Genomic DNA, 23,182 nt, shown 5'->3' with positions numbered 1-23,182 from the left:
TGTTTGTGTCATCTTACTAAACATGTCAACGGGGTGCTGCAAAGGGCGATGTTTTAACCCTATTCAATCAGGTCAGTACTTGATAAACAAGAGAACGTGCCAAGTGACCCAATTTTAGTGGAGAAAATTATAATGAGTGACATCTGTAGGTGTATATCTAATTAATGTTTATAGTAAGCATATTGAATAATTACTTTTATTCTAAACAGAAAGGCGCCTTTGATCTTAAGTAGAGATAAATATCAAAGCTGATAGTAATTCCCTAATCAACCTATTATAATATACCCCAACCCCCTAATAGTAATACAGTTTTCTTTTTTAAAATTTAATAAATATTGGCCTACACATCAGTCTAATTAAGTCAGTATGCATGTTAAGGGATTAAAAATGAGTTTATAAAGCGGGGTCTTTTTTTTAAAATTTAATAAATATTGGTCTACACATCAGTCTAATTAAGTCAATAAATGCATATTAAGGGATTAAAAATGAGTTTATAAAACGGGTTTCCATGGGATTTGTTCGAATTAGAAATCTTAAGGGAAACTGCGTGTTATATCTCGATTGGAAAACGTTATGTTTTATATTAAATCATATTTAACAACATACTTGCCTTATAGTCAATAACCCTTATTGCGGATGAACAGATATTTTAATAATACTACATTTTTTTTTAAAATTTAAAAACCGTGTAATTTGTTGCATCATAATTGGTACTGGAAATATGGAAATTGACCTATAAAATATTTACTAGGTACACGTGGCTCATTTAATAAAAAATTTTTTTAATCAGATAGGAGTATTAAGTGTTACAAATATATACAAATGTATGTTTCCGATACTATCAGCTTGATTAATATGTCAGGAAATGAAACACAGCAGGGTTTAATTATAATAGAAAAATAAACAGACGACTTTTAACAGATTGAGGTTAATAAAATAATGAGTAACGACTGGATATACTTTTATCATGATTAAACCGAACACGATGACTACATTTGTAACGGGACGCCATAATTATTTGGCATTGTGGGTAATTAGTTAACTCGTATTATTGGCAATGAAAACGAAAAGAATACAAAGGTGGAATGTTTTGTTTATTAATACATTTATTGAGACATGGTGATTTACATTGTTATGCCTTTGATTCTTATGTCTTTCTCTAGGAAGACAAGTATCTAGGTTAATTGATAAGACTTAATTTGAAGAATAGTTTTATTGTAATGTCTGTACGAACAATAGCCATTGACTGGCTTGGAAATAATAGAAAACAGCGAAACATATCTTAATCTATCATTTACGTTTATTGATTGATATAATTCTAGAAAGTAGGACATTGAATTATATATCTTGGCATATGCCATACATAATCTGAAATTTAACACCCCCTTATACTTTTTAATTAAATCTTATACGTTACATTGATGAAATTTGCCTGATTTATTGTTCCTTCGAAGGGCGGGAGCAATAAATCAGATATCCATGAAATTTAAAGAGAAATTATTTCTCTTACCGTTAATATCATTAATTTTGAATGTACATACATTACCAATGACCCATTATCGAAATTCCAGGTATTAACCTATTTAATGTAGTTTATCTTTCATGTTTTCACTCGCTCGCCCCCCCCCCCACCCCCCCACACACAACCACCCGGAAGTGGATTTTTCTCTTACCTGTAATGCCATTTGTCTTGAATGTTTTCATATTAACAATGACCCACTATAGAACACTCTGGCATTAACCTACTTTATTTAAGATATCTTTCATTAAACTCGCTCCTCGCACGCCCATCCCAAATTTTCGTATACGTCATAAATTAAAAGTTAAAACATGCCTTGGCGATGGCTTGGCGGATTTGTCTTACATCTGTGCAAAAAGTCGCATTTGAACATCCCCGAGATAACTGCATAGTCAAATCACCTTAAATTGAAAAAGTGGACAAGACCATCGATGCACTAATGCCTCTTTTAAGTTTCTAAAATCTGGAGTCATTTTAAGGATGCAACGAAAACTTACTATTTCATCCGATTATATAGCACCCCGGGCTCATTTCGCAAGGGTACGTAAAGTTAGATACACGCAACAGTTGTATTGTATGTTCGATTTACGTTTACGCAGCAATCTAATTAAAACACAGATCATATCGTTTCGTTATTTATAGTTCAAAATTTTGTTTACTTGTCTTCTTGAGTCTAGGCCTTCGCAAATATGAAAAACGAAACGAAATATAGATCTGTATCTTAATCAGATTGTGTACGTATGTATTGCGAGTACTTTCTGAAAACGGGACCGGCAAATTATTATCTACGTCGAGGTAAAGCGTTGTGTTTTTTGAGAATAAAATTTACCTTGATGTTGTTGTTTTCTAAGCAACCTCTCTTTTTTTCGATGTGTCTTTATGGTTCTCATTTCCTACGAATTCAGACGGGCTGTCAGATTCAAGTGAGTTTATGAATGGATCAGAGAGCAATATCTTGGTTATAGTTTGGGGAGTTGCAAAAAATATCAGTTTTTTAAATCCCAACTTTTTGTTATTTGAAAGAAATTATCCGTATTATCAGACACAGAACCGTCGGTATTTTTACATACTTTTCAGTATATTAACTGATAAAAACTGTTTATTAACAATATAAATTGTATTATTAATCAAAAGACCTGTAATATTCCAGAATAACTTGTATATTAACGGCACTGTTCTGTTAATTCACATAGTTGTACTGTTGGGTTCAGTTAACGCATGCACGTCGCAGGCTTTACTTATGTCGGTGAATGTTCGAATGTGCGCTGACGATGCAGAAAAAAGAACTGAGGGAATCCGGGTTTCTATTCCCCTTCATTTATAATCCCAACCAGGTTATGTTTGCTCAGACTTTTGTTGTAGTTTAAAATTTAATAACTAGTTCATTTCATGTGTAAATTTATAAAAACATTAAATATTAACATATTTTTCTCGTAAATCAGTAAAAATTGGTCTGGTAGTTGCATGGAGTTGACGATGTGGTTAATCACATTATACAGTAAAAATTGGTCTGGTAGTTGCATGGAGTTGACGATGTGGTAAATCACATTATACAGTAATGAAATGAAATATAGTTTAACGTCTTACATTTCTAGGCTAGTGAAGACAATCACGCCAACACCGGGAGCGAACCCAAGACCTCCTGATTAGCGAACCAGTATCTTACTCACTGGGCCACCGAGGCCCCCGCATTATACACAACATACACGTTTTAAAGGACAATATTGGTGTCGGTCATTATAAAATATGTGATAGAGCTCGTTAAATACATCCCAAATATAATTTTAACACAGAGATCATTGCTACGATAGCTGAGTAACAAGCACGTGAAGAAACGGGAAGTGGCGTCAAACATGACAAACACGAGTTGTCCTATATAACAGACTGAAGTAACGAGCGGTAACAGACAAATATGGTGGCTGATAGTGGCCATGTTAAATCTCGCCCTTTTCATAGCGCGACAACACGACATCACGACAGTATTGACGCAATCATACGACACTTAACTCTGTCGTATCATCGTGTTATTTTTATCGTAACGTCGAGATGTCGACTTATTGTCCTAGTCTCTTTCTACAAGTCACAAAAATACAGCTGTACTCATTACATCAGATACATATACATAGATACATATAAATAAGACTCGTCAAAAGAGATAATAGGAAAACGTTGATTCGTTTTCTAAAAAAAAATGAAACATTTTGCGCCCAAAATTGAATTATATTTGGTATTACATTCAAAAAATCTAGAATCATAATAGCAGGACAAAAGTGAGTCAGCTATGTTAATTCCTTGAATAAGAAGTGGTGTCGGTAGGTATCGAACAAGTATGCATTGCCTCGTGTACGACACCCACCAATACTTATAGATTACTGAAGCGATAGTTTAGAAGCGATTTCAGAAGATTTCCAATTTATTTTATTAGAGTGGGAAGGGGATTATATAAAACCTCAAATCAGACCACATAAAATCACCGCATTGGTGTAGCACGCCATCCCAATAAGTGCAGGGGAGGTTTTTTATGAGGTGAAGAAAGCGATTTGCAGCTGTTATTGACCTTATCGCATATTCATCCGTTTGGCATCACTAATGGGATCGGGGCCTAGATGATTAAAAATAGGCCCAGTATTGCCTTCAGCTATGAACACACTCCGAAAGTCCCCTACGCACCCCCCCCTCCTCTTATTTTGTTTAACAAATAATTTCGGAATCAATGAAATGGTAGGTCCCTATCAATGATGTTTGACACGACTGGAAATTAATGTGTCTAAAATTGATTAAACAACATAGGGTAGTAAATATTACATTTTGAATCCGTATCAATGATACATTTAGGGTAGTAAATATTACATTTTGAATCCGTATCAATGATACATTTACTCAAAATGTTCCTTCCAATGGATCACCATTTAACGTGAAAACAAGGGAAGCAGCCGATCGAAGAAAAAAAGATTTTAAAAAACAAGTTTCAATATGATAGTAGTGGTTCGGCCAGGCATTTACATCTGTGGGTGTCATCCTTTCTTTGAAAGTAATGATTGTGCCAGATTTGAACAAAGTCCATCTAGATTCGCGGCCTGTAGGTAAAGTGTTGACAGATAAAACGTAAAAAAAAAAAACAGACCTATAAAAATATATTTTCTAAAACTATTTTAATTTTGAAATTATATTATTTTCACATGTGCTAAGTGTTTTAGTGAATAGTTATAGAAAGGGTCTTGTAGATTAAGACTATAGCGCATGTGCACTGTGCAGTTTTAAACTTCCGAGACGACAAGTCGACAAGTCGATGATACGACAGTTTCGCTTTTTGTCGTGCCGTCGTATCATCGACTTGTCGTGGCGATAAGTCGATGATACGACGGCACGACAAAATCGGGTCGATGACACGACAAAATCACGCGATCTTACGACAGTTTGTTCTGTCGTAAGATCGCGTGATTTTGTCGTAAGATCGTGTGATTTTGTCGTGTCGTCGTATCATCGACTTATCGCCACGACAAGTCGATGATACGACGGCACGACAAAATCACACGATCTTACGATAAAATCGGGCGATCTTACGACAGAACAAACTGTCGTAAGATCGTCTGATTTTGTCGTATCATCGACCTTATTTTGTCGTGCTGTCGTATCATCGACTTATCGCCACGACAAGTCGACAAGTCGATGATACGACAAAACCAAACTGTCGCATCATCGACTTGTCGACTTGTCGTCTCGGAAGTTTAAAACTGCACATGCGCTATAGTCTTTATCTACAAGACCCTTCTATAAATATTCGCTAAAACACTTAGCACATGTGAAAACAATATAATTTCAAAGTTAAAAGAGTTTAAGAAAATATATTTTTATAGGTCTGGGGTTTTTGTTTTTTTTGTTTTTTTTACATTTGATCTGTCAACACTCTACCTACAGGCCGCGAATCTAGATGGAATTTGTTCAAATTTGGCACAATCATTACTTTCAAAGAAAGGATGGCACTCTCGGAGGTAAATGCATGACCGAAGCACTACTGTCACATTGAAACCTGTTTTTTTTTTTTTTAAAAATCTGTTTTCTTCGATCGACTGTTTCCCTTGTTTCAAGTTAAATGATGATCTATTGGAAAGAACGTATTGAGTAAATCTACGCTATCACTAAGACGGATTCAATATGTAATATTTCTCATTACTACCTATGTTGTTTAATCAATGCTATACATGTTATTTTTCAGTCGTATCAAACATCATTGATATCATTTTATTGATTCTGAAATTATTTGTAAAACAAAATAAGAGACGTGGGGGGGGGGGCGTATGAGGCTTTCATAGTGTGTAATCATCTAGGCCTCGATCCATTGTTTTTGGTGCTTGATATTTTGCGGGGGAGTCGCAGTGTCTAGGCAGGTAAGACGTTGGTTCGGTAACCCGAAAGCTGGGTGTTCGATCCCTTCATTGGACGAGAAAGTTCAACCAGATTTTCCGACGAGGTCTTGTCAGTTGTGCTGGACAGAGGGCCTGGCACGTAAAATATCCCTTGGTAGTTGGAATTCGATATAATGGTAGGCCATAGTGCGCTGTCCTGGCAAAATTTCGCTCATAGTATGGCGTATGCCCGTCTTCAATATGACAGTACTGGTTCGGTCATGTATTTACACCCGAGAGTATCATCCTTTCAGAGGATCGCGTGGCTACGTGGGCAAGACGCTGGCTAGCTAGCCTGGAGGTCGGGTGTTCGATCCCACACTGATCAGAAGTGAATATTCGCTAGGCCTCTGATAAGAATGACATCGATGCGACTTAATGAGTCCCCAATATTAACATTATTCCTCCGACAAATTTAATTCTAAAAAATTTTTTTTTATGTATTAGAAAAATAAATAAAGACATTTGAAGTATTTGTAGGTAAAAAATATTTCCTATGTAGCGTAAATGGGTATTAAAATGAGTAAAAGGCATCATTCTACCCGAAGCAGTTACGTCTTATATAAACAATGCACGCGACATTGGTCCAATGATTGACACCGCGTGACGTGATTGCATGTGTTGAAAACAGTCATCTTTTACAGAGATATTAGACGACTTTTTTCACAGATTGGTTCGATCCCTGCATTGGCCGACAAAATTCATCAAGATTTACCGGCGTGGTTCCCCCTTGTCAGTGATGCGGGACGGAGGGCCTGACAATGACAGCTGTCTAGTCGTTCGGATGGGACGAAACACCGAGGTCCCGTGTACACATTGGCGTGCACGTAAAAGATCCCTTGGCAGTTGGATTTCGATATAAGAGCGGGCCGTAGCGCCGCTTCCCGGGCAAAATTCCCTCATAGCACACTGTATGGCGTATGCCCGTCGTCTTTAGCCCAGTTTAGGAGAGAACAGTAGGACGTTAAACTCCATCTCATTTCATTTCATGCCATCCTGTCTTTGAAAGTAATGATTATGCCAAATTTGAACATCTAGTTCCGCAGTCTGTAGTTATACCAGAGGGTTGACAGATAACACCTTAAAAAAAACAGATCTATGAAAATATATTTTCTAAACCTTTTTTAATTTTGAAATTATATTGTTTTCACGTGTGATAAGTGTTTTAGCGAATAGTTGTAGAAAGGGTCTTGTAGATTAAGACTATAGCGCATGTGCAGTTTCAAACTTCCGAGACGACAAGTCGACAAGTCGATGATACGACAGTTTGGTTTTGTCGTATCATCGACTTGTCGACTTGTCGTCTCGGAAGTTTGAAACTGCACATGCGCTATAGTCTTAATCTACAAGACCCTTTCTGTAACTACATGTATTCGCTGAAACACTTAGCACACGCGAAAACAATATTATTTCAAAATTAAAAGAGTTTTAGAAATATATTTTTATAGGTCTGGTTTTTTCTTTGTTTTTTTGTACGTTTGATCTGTCAACACTCTACCTATAGGCCGCGAATGTAAACTGACTTTGTTCAAATTTGGCACAATCATTACTTTCAAAGAAAGCATGACACTCTCGAATGTAAATGCATGACCGAATCACTACTGTCATATTGAAATGTGTGTGTTTTTAAATCTTTTTCTTGATCGCTGCTTTCCTTGTTTCATGTTAAATGATGATCCATTGGAAGGAACATATTGAGTAAATGTACGTTATCACTGATACGGATTCAATATGTAATAATATTTCTCATGTTTAATCAATTTTTGACATATTATTTTCCAGTTGTATCAAACATCATTGATACCATTTTATTGATTCTGGAATTATTTGTAAAACTAAATAAGAGACGTGGGGTGGGGTATGAGGCTTTTAGAGTGTATTCATAGTTGAAGATATTACTTGGCCTTTTTTTACTCATTTAGGCCCCAATCCCATCAGTGATGTCAAACGGATGCAAGCCTATATGCGATAAGGTCAATAACGGCTGCGAATCGTTTACTCCACCTCATAAAAAAACTCCTGCATCTATTTGGGTGACGTGAGGGGGGGGGGGGTATGAGGCTTTTAGAGTGTGTTCATAGTTGAAGATATTACTGGGCCTATTTTTACTCATCTAGGACTCAATCCCATTAGTGATGTCAAATGGGGGAGAGAGAGAGAGAGAGAGGGAGAGAGAGAGAGAGGGGTTTAACGTCCACTCGACACAAATTAGGTCATTTCGGGACTAACATATGGTTTAATTTTATTTCAATAAATCGTTTGCGCGTAGGGGTCTTTAGCAGTGGGAGGAAACCGGAGGACCCGGAGAAAACCCACGAGGTTTGACAGGCGACCCTACACCTTGTCACGTACAACCGGGGATTCAAAACCACGCCAGTTGACTCAATGACAGGCTGTGAATCGTTTTCTCCACCTCATTCAAAAAAAAAAAAGACTCCTGCAACTATTGGGGTGACGTGCTGCACTATGATAATGCTGTGATTTTAAAGAATGTGACCCGATTTGGTTTTTTTACAATCCCCTTCCCACCCTGTCTTCTGAAATCATTTTTAAACTATCGCTCCAGTCATCTATAAATATTGGTGGGTGTCGTACACATGGCAATGAATGCTTACTTGTGTGATACCCCCCGACACCACTTTTTCTTCAAGGAATTAACTTAGTTAACTCACTTTGGTCCTGCTATTGTAATTCTAGATTTTTTAAATATAATACCAAATATAATTCACTTGTGGACACAAAATGTTTCATTATTTTGAGAAAACAAATAATTAATCAACGTTTTCCTACTATCTCTTTTATATTTATCAAATCTACTACTTAGGCCTATATATGATCTAATGAGTACAGCTGTATTTTTGTGACTTGTAGAAAGAGACTAGGACAATAAGTCGACATCTCGACGTTACGATAAAAATAACACGATGATACGACAGAATAAAGTGTCGTATGATTGCGTCAATACTGTCGTGATGTCGTGTTGTCGCGTTATGAAAAGGGCGAGATTTAACATGGCCACTATCAGCCTCCATAAACAAACGATCAAATTTCATTTCACTGATAATTCAGTTGAAGATGAAAAGTTGTTAAAATTATATTTGGGATGTATTTAACGAGCTCTATCACATATTTTATAATGACAGACACCAATATTGTCCTTTAATTAAGTAATAGTAAAAACTCGAGTAGAATAAACAATACAGGAAAGGGATGTTGTTTAAAGTCTCGCCAATACAATACTTCGGTTAGACAACATCATACTCAAATTCAGCCTAAATCGGCCACGGCGAAATGACGTAATTAACATAATTCAATATGGCGGACTTCAGGAAGTTTCGAAGAGCGATGTCTTGTAACCAGTGTATTCTACATAATTCTAGTGGTGTCGGAATAACTAATTCTTTTTTAAATTCTTCAAAATGGTCATACAGAAATGTATTTTGCACATGGTGCCAGATATTTCTTTCAAAATGGCTGTCCGTAATACTAATAAAATGGCATATTCCCCATATAACCAGCAAGAATCTCGTAAGATATGACTTTCACTATGTCTTTTGTAATAGTTTTTGATGCCTTTGAATTTAAAGATAAATTTCGAAAATCCAGCAGCAATTCAAATTGAAATCCAAATTGGATATGACTTGTAACATGTCATTAACATGGTTTTCCATGTCGTTCGTCGCAATTCTAATCTCAAAAATGAATTTCGAGAATCCATGATCTCAGAAATTCAAAATTAAATCCAATATGTGGATTTTTAATTAATCGCCATTTGCTTCCGTTGTATATGGCTTGTAATGTGTCTTATATTAAGGGTTTTGAGGTTGTTGAGTTCAATGCCTTCCTAAAAAAACCAACTAATTATGAATAGCCCAGATGGTGAAAATTTAAAACGACAATCAAAGGACAATCCAAAATGGCTTTTTTTTGTTCTTGGGGATATTGCTTGTAAAATAAGGCTGTCTGACGGGATTCTCTCAATCCAGGCGCGAAATTTCTTTTGAAAAACTGACTGTAAATGGTGCTTTCTAGAGTATGTCCTGGTGTTTCAAGCTTAAGCATATATCTAAGGTGTGCCAAGCTTAACAATTCATCACAAATGACGTTAATTCATAACTAAAGGGGACCACAAACTACACAAGAACATTAACTATTTCAGGGACCCCTGAAACTATCATACTTCTTTTGGACTGAAAAGCGAGGGAAAAGATAGGATGTTAAAACGTGTTGCAAATTACATGATCACTTTATTTATCAGTATAAACAATACGCCATATAAAATTCGTAGATTATTTTACCGTTATAAGCTAAATGTTTCCATTTTCCTCAATAAACAATTTATTGTCAGTTCGCGTAGAAAGATATAGTCTTGAAAGGTGTTACAAATTTCCGTATTACATGGTAGACCTTAAATTATATAAATTAACAATTGGTATTTTAATCGAGTATTTAACAGCTTCAAGAACGTCTACGTTGAATCGAAAATTCCAATAAACAGTTTATTTTTATTTGGAGGTGAAATTGCTACAAGTGGTAGACCATATTTAAATAGTGTTTAAATGTGTATTTTCATAAACTTTTTATACAGATAGATTAATATATGGCAGATCCACCTGGACACAAAAATACAATTTTATGTAAGATAGATATCCTGGAAACAAAAGGTTCACTGACATAAAATATCTGGTTCTACAAAAGATTTTTATACCCATCATGAGGCACTAGAGAATAATTATCTCCTCATCCCTCTTCAGCTAATTCCTATGCGGAACAAACGGTTCCGTATCATCGAAAATTCCAATAAACTATCTATTTCTAGTTCGGGGGGGGGGGGGGGAAGTGCTACAGGCTGTTTAAATGTGTAATTTCATAACTGAACCTGTGGTTACTATCGCTAACGGACTAGGGGACCGATTCTTGCTCCGTGGGGCTCTGAGCAGTTCCCATCGTATCGGGGGGGGGGGGGATCGGCTCAGACGGACTTTTCTCCAACCAGGCGCGAAATTTCTTTTGAAAAACTGAAACTGACTATAAATGGTGCTTTCTGGGTTATATCCTGGTGTTTCTATAGTTTATGCGCGTATTTAACATGCGTCGGTCTTAACAATTCATCAAAAACACGTACACAACAACATTAACTAGTCTAGAGACCCCTGAAACTACCATACATCTTTTCAGTCCATCACAGTAAACACGGATCGCATAACCATTTCTGAACTAATATTAGGGGCGCAATTCGCAAATAGATATATTGCAACCGGTGAAGATGGTGCAAAAACATGCCAAATGGAGAAAATTGCACCAAGAAAAGAAGGCCAAACATATGTTTGGATTTATTAAATTTATTTCTAAACACCAAATAGAATCCAGTAACCCCGAAAACCTTATTAAAATATTTTAAAAGCAATATCTACATGGACAAAATCGACATTATGGATTCTATTTTGATTGCCGTTGTAAATTTATACCATCTAGGTTATTCAAAGTCAGTTTTAGGAGTCTGTATTGAACTCAGTAACCGCAAGAACCTCAATGTTATGTAATGACGAATTTGAAATTATTTTTTTTAGATCAGACTTCAACCAAATGACGTCGAAAACCTCGTGAAAGACATGTATTAAGTTGTGCCCAACGGGGAAACTGACGATTAATTTAAAATCCGCCATTTTGAATTCCATTATGGCTGCCATTTTGAATTTCTGCTTTGTTGGGTTTAATAAAAAAAATCATTTTTAAATTCCGAGACATCGAACATCATGTTAAAGACATAGTAAAAGTCATATCTTACGGGAACAATGCAATTTTATTAGCAAATTTGGCAGTTCATTTTTAAAGAAATGATCGGCACTATGTGAAAAATACATTCCTTTTTTTTTGAAAAAAAAAAACAAATAAAAAAAAAACAAAAAAAAACTGGTTTGGTCAAATTTGTTTTTTTCGGAACATTTCACCTCTATAAATATATTTATTGTCTCACCACTGAAACGCACTGGTTACGAAATATCGCTCCCAGAAACTCCTTTAGACCGCCATTTTGAATTATGTTAATTACGTCATTTCTCCTTGGCCGACTTCGGCCGAATTTAAGTATGATGTTGTCTAATATAAGTATGATTGGACCCAACTGCTTTCGTTTCTTTTGCAATTTGTGTAGGGGCCGTCCCCTTTCGAGATTAACTTGCCCCGCCTACTTAGTAGTAGTAGGATTTTGAAGAAGAGTAGGCGGAAACGACGCAATATTTCCCCCAAAGCACACTTTTTTATGGCGTTCTGTTAAACACCATAATCTTTTTTTTCATGTACGTGGTAGACTGGTAGTCATAGTAGTACTTAAAACAACAGCAACGGATGCGTTTGGGACACACATTATGGAACCGCAGTTGCCCAGTGAGTAAAACGCTGCCTCGCTAACTGGAGCGTCTCGGGTCCGCACCCGGTGTTGACTGATAAAGTTCCTCGGGATTTTTCGACATAGTTTCCCCTCAGGACGGAGGGCCATATAAGGAACAGCCTCTAGTCGTTCTGACAGGACGAACAATTGAGGTCCCGTGTACACATTGACGTACACGTAAAAGACTAATGTCTCCCATAGCATACTGCGTGGCGTATATCCGTCGTGATTAGGCCAGTGGGAGCAGAAAAGTAAGACGTTAAACTCCATTTTACTTCATTTCAGTTCGGCATACATAATGTACGCAGTAGTTTTTGATAAATACAATGATTGTTAAAGGTTTGAAATTACTGACGATGTATTGATACCTTGTTGTTAGTATATTTAGCCATATTCAACCCAAGTGTAGTATGTGATTGTATTACAGAAATAGACTTCAACAATAATCGCCCAATTACACCCAATCATGGATTTTAGTGCATGTCGATTTCCAAACTAGAGTTTACAATAACAACAGACAATCTTAGGCAAAGAATTTAAATAATCGGCTCTTAACGAACTACTAATAATAACTTAATGATTAACAGGTGTGCGATCGCATTCATCTGTAGCATTTATTAAAATAATTGCACTTTGTAAATAATTGTTCTTAATTGTCTTTATGTTTACTTAAAACAGTGAATATCTTTACATCTTGGGGTGGATTCAAAGCGCGCGAAAAAGGGCGTGTAGTACGCATGTGTCACCAGCACGAATTGACCTGGGGGCATGCACGCGCCAACCCAACATCTGTGTCTGTAAGAATTGTTTGTAGATAAGTAAATCGCACAAAGAAAACCATTGAAGTAAAATCTGTTTAAGAAAACAATTGTTTGTATGGATGTATACTTTAATAGAAGCGTGACTTAACCCACCATTAGGAAGTTCAGTACGCACTGAAGGCTTATTAAACCTGTATTAAAAGGCATACAATACTCTGTACATACCTGTACGTATACGTATATATATATATACACACGTGGTTTGTCCTATAGTATAAAAACCTAGATCCGAGTTTCACTACATATCGACCGCATTTCAAATAATATCTTTTTAAAGGTAGACGATGTAGTTGGTCGTATATAAATAAAATGGGGTTACGTTATGCACCGCCTGGGCTAATGGAATGAAATGAAATGAAATGGGGTTTAACGTTCTACTGTTCTGCTCCTATGCTGGGATAATGAAGACGGACATACGCCATACAGTCTGTTATGAGGGCTCCACTACGGCCTGTTCTTATTTCGAAATCCAACTGTAAAAGGTCCTTTTACGTGCACGTCAATGTGTACACGGGACATTATCCCATCTGAATGAATATACGTTGTCGTTTGCCAGCCCCCCCCCCCCCCGTCCTGCACTACTGCCAACGGGCGACCACGCCGGGAAATCTCGACGAACTTTCTCGGCCAACACCGAAATCGAACTGGTTAGCGAGCCAATATCTTGCTGAATAATAGTGTGAAAGTATGAGTGACAACCGAGACTAAATAAATCATGACGTTTATTCAAACATAAAGTAGAGAAGCCCAGTCTGGAATACGCAAATGGATTAATACTGACATTTTATTCAAATAAAAACTGATCAGACTCACTAACCAAGAGGCCCCACATTTGATCCGGGTGTTGACCGAGAAAGTATCCTGGGATTTTCCAGCATAGTTTCCAACTGTCAGTGGCACAGAACGGAAGTCTATAGTTGCATGCACGTAAAAGAACCCTTGACAATATTGGAATTCGAAATTAGGCCATAGCGCTGCTGTCCAAGCAACATTGTCCTCATAGCACAATGCATGGCATATATCCGTCTCCATTATACCGGATAAAGCAGAGAAGTAGACCTCTAATCCCAGGATTTTATTTCTTTTCATTTCTGTACAAATCGGCGTTTGTCACTAGTGTACATAGGACACATAATTGCTCAAAATGTCCGTGTTTCATGTGCTTTTCCAGAGAGAGAGAGAGAGAGGGAGAGTGAGAGAGAGAGAGATGGAGTTTAACGTCCACTCAAAACAAACTAGGTCATTTCGTGACTAACATATGGTTTAATTTTATTTCAATAATTCGCTTGCGCGTAGGGGTCTTTAGCAGTGGAAGGAAACCGGAGGACCCGGAGAAAACCCACGAGGTTGGACAGGCGACCCTTAGCCTTGTCACGTACAACCGTTGACTCAATGACATGCCTTATGATACAGCACGCACGTGCTAACCATTCAGCCATCCAACCCCCTCTTTTCCATAGTCTTTGAGTAGTGTTTGAGTTTTGTTGTGTGTAGTTAGCTCGTTGGCATGTCCGTAAAAGGACCCTTGCGGTTAGAATTGATGAAAACTAGGCGGAAACACCACTATCCGGGCAAAATGTCCTTTCGTATGTCTTCATTATGCCGGTTGGTGCAAAAAGGTAGAACATTAAACCGGATATCATTTACACCTGAATATTTGAACTACTAAATAAGTAACTTATATGATATTTCCAGTTAGAAAAATAAAAAATAAAAAAATAATAAAATAAACAAACCAGAGTGTTTTTAATCTAATCCAATATATTTTTAAAAAATATATATTTGCTTTATAACCCACTGTGTCTGTTATTATTTATTTGTGAATATATAGGTCAGTATAAGTATTGACCTATTTAAGCTCCAGTAGGTCTGACAGTGATAATCTATACCTACAGCTAACAGATGTGCTGGGAAATAAATAAAACAATAAAACAGATTAAATTGTGTTTTATATTTGATCATATAGGAAAGAATCCCCGCTATGACCATTTTAAGGTAATTGACCCGTTGTGATAAAATGGACAACGAAATAAAACCAGTACAAATGTTCCATATACCGGATACAATTTCCTGGACATCCTGATAACTTTAAAACAATATGATATTGCTGCTTTTTTTCTCCTGGAAGTACAGAATTCGTTATCAGGTTACGAGGGACCGACAAACTGGTTGTTTGGGGCGCCATTTTTGGTCTACCGGATAAAAATAAAACCTATTCATGGCAGCCATCTTGGAAATGTCATAGAAAAAAAAAGTCTATATATGCGCAATTGTCCAAAGAACAAGCATGCCAAGTTTCGTGTCAATCTTATTGGCAAGGCCTTGGGGCGATGTTCTTTACTAGAGGTAAATAAATGTGGTTTAACGTAGTATTTATCTGCACGGGCAAATAAAGACGGACGTACGCCATGTAGTGTATTCTAAGGGAAACCTTGCCCGGAAAGTGGCATTTCCTCCTAATTTTCCACGGTCTTCGTACCATCCGAACGACCAGATGCTTTTCCTTGCGAAATCACGCTGGAAAGTCACGAGCAAACCAGTCGGCCAACACGCAGGGTCGAACCCAGAAACTTCTTGTTAGTGAGCAAGCCGCTTACTCACTGATTTTACAATAATCATTGTAGCATACTAAGAATGCACCATGAATATGTCTTCAGGGCTGAACAATTCTTTATTATAGAGCACAACTGAAAATTGATTCATATACCTACCAATATTCTAAAAACTAGGGAAAAAGCCATAGACGAATCAATGAACTCGATATTAATAACATTTTAATTGTCAGTCTTTTTATGTGATTCATTAAAAGAGCCGGCGGTCTATACTTATACGGGCAATAACCTATAAACATATATAGATTAATTAACGAAATTTGCCGTAGCTTTGTTATAATCACCACAGAATTCAATGTCCACTACGTCTTTTATAGGCGGATTAACATATTCATTGATTTGACTCACGCGTTTCTCTCCTTTAGAGTTGATATTAATAGCTATAAGCTGGTACGTTGCGCTCCCAAAGCCATATTGTTCCAGTTAAAATCGATGAATAATTTAATAATAATCAGATATGAAATTGTACTTAAGCCATTAACACCATAACCTTCATTTAAAAAATGGAACAAGTTCAATTTGTTAATTACACGGATCGGATTTGATAAAGCGTAGATTTATACTTATATAGGTAAAAGAGAAATACGAATGTATAAAAGTGTATACCCAGATAATGAAACTAGGTTAATACCAATAATCATATTTTAGTTTTTTTTAAAAAGAAAAAGGACAACTTCAACTTCTTTATTAGATCAATTTTCCTAACGCTTCACAGAACAGTACTCACAATGATTATTTGAGCTGGATTTTGGAAGAAAGATCCTGATTTAACCGGTTCTCAAGCCCAGTGTTTAATGACAAGGCTTCATAGGTGGCTCGGTGAGCATGGAGCTGGCTCATTAACCAGAAGGTCCGGGATTCGACCCCGGTGTTGGCCGAGAAGGCTCCTCAGGATTTTCCGGTCAGATTTCGTCGTGTCAGGTGGTGCAGGACGGTAGGCTTGGCAAGGAAAATAATTTAGTCTTTCGAATGAAACCAAAAACTGAGGTCTCACTGACAGTTTGAAATAGCGCCGACCTCCCGATAAAATCACCCCCCACCCACCCATAAACATTGCTTATGCCCACTTTCCCAAAACCTCATTCAGTTCATTTCCATTGAGGAGTGTTTGCTTTGAACATTGGATACCGGTATCATGTTCGTGGCGACATAATGCCGTAATAATGTTGGACAGAAAACTTAATAATATTATTCATACACGTAGGCATGGGGCCTTTTCAAATAATTGTTAAATACACATTATGCAAGAGCTAAATCTGCCTATTGCAGGTCTTTCGTTAGGCCATAGAACTGTACTAGAATATACGATCTATGGTTAGACCTGAAATGTTATCTAAATTATTAATTAGACATTAATTAATTATCCAGACCATAATCAACTCTCGATATTTACTGGATTAGGATTCGATTTGCTGCTCAACTTTCATTCATGATTTAATCATGAAATATATAATCGAGACTATGTTTGTATATCGTACCGACTTTAGTAATGATGATCGAGGCTAGGCCGAAAATTCAATCGCTCAATTCTCGGTTCAGAGTGGATCAATTTGGCTGAAATTTTCAGCAAATTCCCTTTACACTATCTAGTTTTTAACTATTATAGTTAGTGCTGATTCGATTCTCAGTCCTTTTTTGTATTATTGATGCATCGGCAAAAAATACTAATAATTAGCTTTATGTGTCCGAGGAATTCACAAGTTCGTCCACTAGAATAAATAACACCAGGATAATATTTCCTGGTCGGTTTTTAACTCTAGTTTTAAAACGATTTAGTTTTTTTTCTATCACGGGCAATAGAGAATGTACTTCATAAATCCCTATAGACAGGCTTTGATACGATCCGTATAAATAATGCATACCGGCTCTTGTAATCACCTTACACCCCCCCCCCCTCCCTCACGCCTTCACAACAAATTTGAACAATGGCTAACGAGTGTCAATTGAAGTGAATCGGACGATATTCATGTCATAATAAATAACAGAAGAATATTTTTGAAATAAATTTATTCAAATACATCGACATTTCTATAATAGGTATAATGATAATGTTAGGGAAATTTATGTTTCTATCGGAAATACTAATGTTATTTCTGTAATTTTTGATTAACAAAATGGAGGCAAAATATTTTCGATGCATCGATGCGAGTATCGATCTTTGCGTCCGATGCATCGATGCGTAAAATTTTACTTGATATCAGCACTAATTATAGTGAGAACTGCCAATTCTTTATCTAATCTCCCATAATGTATCTTTAAATAAACCTATCTGGAAGTTGTTATACAGATAGATGTCATAATTGATTTAGCAATTCAAAATCATTTTCTGGTAGACAGGCTATTAGTTGCAGTATAGGCTTGTGATCAGAGGCAAATCAAATAAAATATCATTAAAAATGGAATACCAGCAAAGACATTAAAAAAATATAAAAATATATATAAATTCAATGTTTTGTGCACTTTCGTCAACGAATACGCCAATGTGTATACGCCAATGTGTTTACGAGCACGCCAATGTGTACGCGGGACCTCGTTTTTTCGACCCACCCGAACAACTAGACGCTGCACTTGCCACACTCGAAAAAACCGGGGAACTTTCTCGGCCAAGTCGGTGCAGTAAGGTAAGGCGTTAAAGATCATTTCATTTTGAATACACAATTGAGTCTATATATTGAATATTTCTATGTTAAAACGAAAATTCACAAAATAAGCTTATTAGATTGAATGTCATAGATTTACTGGATTGTGTACTCCCCAACAAGATACACATTTTGATATTGATTCTGGGTTTGAAAGCTGTATACAAGTTGTTCATATCTTTTGACAATTGGTTTTAACCAATATTTATTTCGTATCATATTGTATAGCGATAATAAGCAAAACAATGCTGATCAATATTAAATCGCTTTCTGCACATGGTTCCACATTCACTGAATTGGAACTATCTGGGCAAAGATCAACTGTTATCAGTGAACTATAGTTTATATACCCTACTTAGCACACTGGAAATTAAAAAAAAATGTCACACAGCATTATATAACAATTTAAAATATTGAAAACTAGAAAATAATTAATAGTTAATTATCGGAACACCAATCGTTATATTTTCTTCCAGGCTATGGACATACTAGTTGTCTCACGATAATACATTCTGCGCACAGAGAACTATCTACTTTTAGAGTAGATCTCTGTCCTAAATGGGCGCCATATTTAAAAGATATACTAGTATACTATTTTGCAACGCGGTTTTAATCTGTTTTACATTATTCATACACATTTTATTAAATGGAAGCAGAATAAAATCGTCCATTTAGCAATTAAAATGTCGATCAACCAGCTTCGTGTCTGTTCTCCACTCAAACGGGGCTAACTGTAGACATACAGCGTTGGGCGATAACAATACTAAACTGGACGTTTTATTTTTCGCGGACTGGACCGAGGGAGTAAAAATTTGATCTTTGGCTGTGTTTTTTTTTTATTGGCGTGACCTATGGATTCAAGCCAGTAAAAACAGACTGTTTTCTTATAGCAACAGCGGCTAGGCTTTTATCAGTAATATTAATAAAAGATCACCAACGGTATGAGTTTGACTAAATCTGGGTGGTTGAAACAGCCCATATATACCGCCAGGTGATGAAGGAAAACGACGGGGGCATCAAAATATTTGAGGTTTTGGGGTGGGGTATAAAGATCTTTGAATGTCACTGCTACTATCAATGTGAAATTAATGTAAAAGATAACGTCCGATACGACCGTGCTGAGAATATAATCCATATCTAACCCACAAACGAAATCAGAGTATCCTGTTAAAGGCCAATAATTTTATCGTATTTTTTATCTCGACACAGTGTGAAAACGTCACAGTAGAATGACGTCATTGTATTGATGTATCTTGGCGACGTCAATCATTGCAGATTTTTTTTTCTAGATTTCTTTCAGGGTTGCAACTTTGTTTCATTTTGATGAAGAGGCAGAAATATGAATATTTTTTGCAGAATCTTAAAACATTACTGACCAAACAGATCAGAAGATTTGGTAATGTTTCCGAAGAATGGATCGAAGAACATAACGCGTCAACCCATGAACGATTTAGTGACCTTGCCTTAATCTCGAGGTTTCAGCAAATTGAACTGCATCTTACATCAGCCAGTTTACTACGTTTATATCACACTCTGCAATATTTGATATCGCTAGAAATGAATGGCAGTTCAAAAATGTTTACCTTAGAAGCCAAAGAAGAAATTCTAAGAGGTATTGTAATAATTGGTTTTATTGGAATTGTGCAGAATTCCAGACTATGATCTATTTAATTCGGCTTATTCAATTCTACGTATAAAAACGCATGGATATTTAATTGTACATCATTTCATCGGGATTTATCGGCCGATAATCAGTTGCCCTTGAATTCATTGCAGTAACCTTTAATTAGTTTTCATCCGCATTCCTTCGGTCAAAATGCCATTTTGTTTTTATCATGAAAGCGATTTTTTTTTTTTCAGAAATAAAAGATAACCTTACAGGATTAGATGATCGACTTAAAAGATATAACGATGAAAATATTTCGGAAGTAAAGGACAAAGAGAAAGAATGTTATTTTTCAGAGGAGACTATACATGAGATTCTAGATGTCATTTTAAAGGTACCCGTTTTCAATGTCTTCATCATGGATTTGTTTGGCTAACCATAAGACTTTCGTGGTTCACGTGGGGCCCGGCGTGGGGTATGCCTACCCACTTTACTTTGAAACATGATTATGTTGGAAGGATACTTATTGTTTAGTTTTGTCCAACTGCTGACTACCTATTGTGTGACCGAAATTGACACTTCACCGCATCTCTAATAAGGGTGGTTGGACGGCCGAATGGTTAGCACGTGCGCGCTGTATCATAAGGTCTGTCATTGAGTCAGCTGGCGAGGTTTCGATTCTCCGGTTGTACGTGACAAGGAGTAAGGGCGCCTGTCCAACCTCGTGGGTTTTCTCCGTGTCCTCCGGTTTCCTCCGACTGCTAAAGACCACTACGCGCAAGCGAATTATTGAAATAAAGTTGAACCATGTGTTGATCTCGAAATTACCTAGTTTGTGTGTCGAGTGGGCGTCAAACCCAATTTTTTTCCCTCTCCCCATATCGAATACGACAGTATCTTATTTTCAAAATGGCCCATGTACTATGTTGACCGAAGGTTGTTAATCCCATTCAATCCATTTACGAGAGTTAGTATATCTTTGCCAAAAGCAGTGGGAAAATCCGTTAGATTAGTTAAAGTAACAGTCCCAGATTTACTTATGATACACGTTGATGCGTTTGGAATGTATAATAAGTAATAGCACAGTTGTTAAAAATTATCTCGGAGCTTTAAAATGAACTAAAGCATTACTGATTACCAGATTGTTTTTAAAATCAATAAAACAATCTGGAATTACTAGCCCCAAAAAGATAAAATTCAGATATTATCAAAAATTGAATTCATATCATATGTTTCTTTCAGCAAAATTCTGAGACAATTCCAAATAAAGAAGCTTTAAGGAGCTTGATAAGGGAACGGATAAAGTATTTACGTGAAAATTCTTGGCAGATGGGATGTAGTCAAGGGGAATTAACTCTTGCAAAAGACATGACCGTCGTATTGAATACAGCCCGACAAATAACACTGTTTATGGACAAACTATTAGTTCAGAAGTGAGTATTCCATCAATATTGATTTAACCAACGTTTCAATCACTGTTTATGAAAATAGCTTTGATCCAGAAACACCAAACTTTGTACATAGTTTCTTATTGATGTATTTGATACATTAAAACAACAAGTTAGCTTGTTTACTATCTTACTGTGTCGACAGTGGAACACAAAATCGGATCTATCTCAACACGGGTATTATCTATAGACGTAAAATCAAAGCGGTCTAGTCATATTAAATACCCCAGCCCCGCTACTTTGATGGTTTCGGATTACACGTTAATTAGGGTGAATCGAATAATTAGATACATGACATAAATCTATTGTATTTTACAGAAAAGAAAATAACCCAGAAACAGCGTACACCCCCGTTAGAAAATCGAAAGCAAGTTGCCCATGTGAATTACCCGTATTTGGTAAAAACCACGTGCCGCCATATCAGTCATGTGATCAAATTGGTTCAGAAACGTACATTTCGGCTGTAGAAGATCAAACTAGTACCAGAATTGGTTCCCCTTTTGGCATTGCAAGCAGTGGAACGTCGTCTGCAATATCATCCCCCAGAACCAGGTCCCCCGTACAGAATGAACAAAGAAGCGTCGATGAAGTATTCTATGGTAGCGAAATATCAGTAGGATGGAGCAGTGCACGAGATGTAGCAATGCGCGAGCCGAATGTTCCTAAACTGATATTTGAATTTTCAGATTCGGACAAAGAATCGCGAGACAAAAAGTTTGTCAAGAATATGAAAAAACGTGGGAGATTTAATACTAACAAACTTTCGGATAAGATGATTGACAAAACAAAGACTCAGCAGAAACATCGATCTTCCTCCTCTCTGGAAAATAATCAACTTTTGTTCCGCCCCATTCAAAATGACCTTACTTCCGGTGAGGATGAGTTCTTCAACAAGAATTATCCCACCGGAAATCCATCGGTCTCGACAATTTCTCCCGATTCCGAAGGAACTCTAAACGATACACCAAGGGCAAGCGATGTAAATAATACAACAGAAGCGGCGTTTCTTCCGTCTAGCAGGTGTAGTCATCATTGTGATTCTTCGATGGAATCAGTAACAAGTTCTGTAGGTTATCATACACATCATACTCATTGCTATAGAAATTTCTCTATAATTTCTCATGATAGCACCAACCAGGTTCAGGATTCTGCTTTCTCAACATTAAACCGTCGTGCGTCATCAGAATTCAAATCGCCATATCTAACACAAATGGACGAACATACAGACTTTAATCAAACCCAAGATCGATTTGAATCATATAGCCACAGCAATATAAGACATACGCCCAGTCCAGTTCACACCATGTCGCTAGGCAACACTCCCAATAAAACACCTGAAATGTTCGAATCAACTTCTTGGATACCACCTTCCAGAACACCCACGCCGTATTACGAAATTTCTGAATCAGAATATTACCTTACAAGAAGTGAACATACGTTTTATTCCTTTATAACTCGACCCAAACCAGTTCGTTTTCAGCAGATTGGGATACGACAGCGTTTCTTGTCATCAGTTAATGCGTTCTGTACTGCGCGTCTGCTTACGTCAATCATAACTATGATTGTTGTTATTTGGTTATTTTACCCGAGTGATAGGTGTCATTCAAAATCTTTGTTAAATAACATAGCAAGAATCGAATTTATGCATATTTGGTCTATCATAGAATGTATAAATAGGCATACCGAAAGAAGACATATTGATATGCCACCCTTTTAAAATGAATTCAATCCTTGTATCCA

Source organism: Patella vulgata, chromosome 7 (genome assembly GCF_932274485.2).
Source record: "Patella vulgata chromosome 7, xgPatVulg1.2, whole genome shotgun sequence".
In the NCBI taxonomy this organism is placed as follows: Eukaryota; Metazoa; Mollusca; class Gastropoda; family Patellidae; genus Patella; species Patella vulgata.
The sequence above is the reverse complement of the archived record's forward strand: the minus strand, read 5'-3'. Positions refer to the sequence as shown.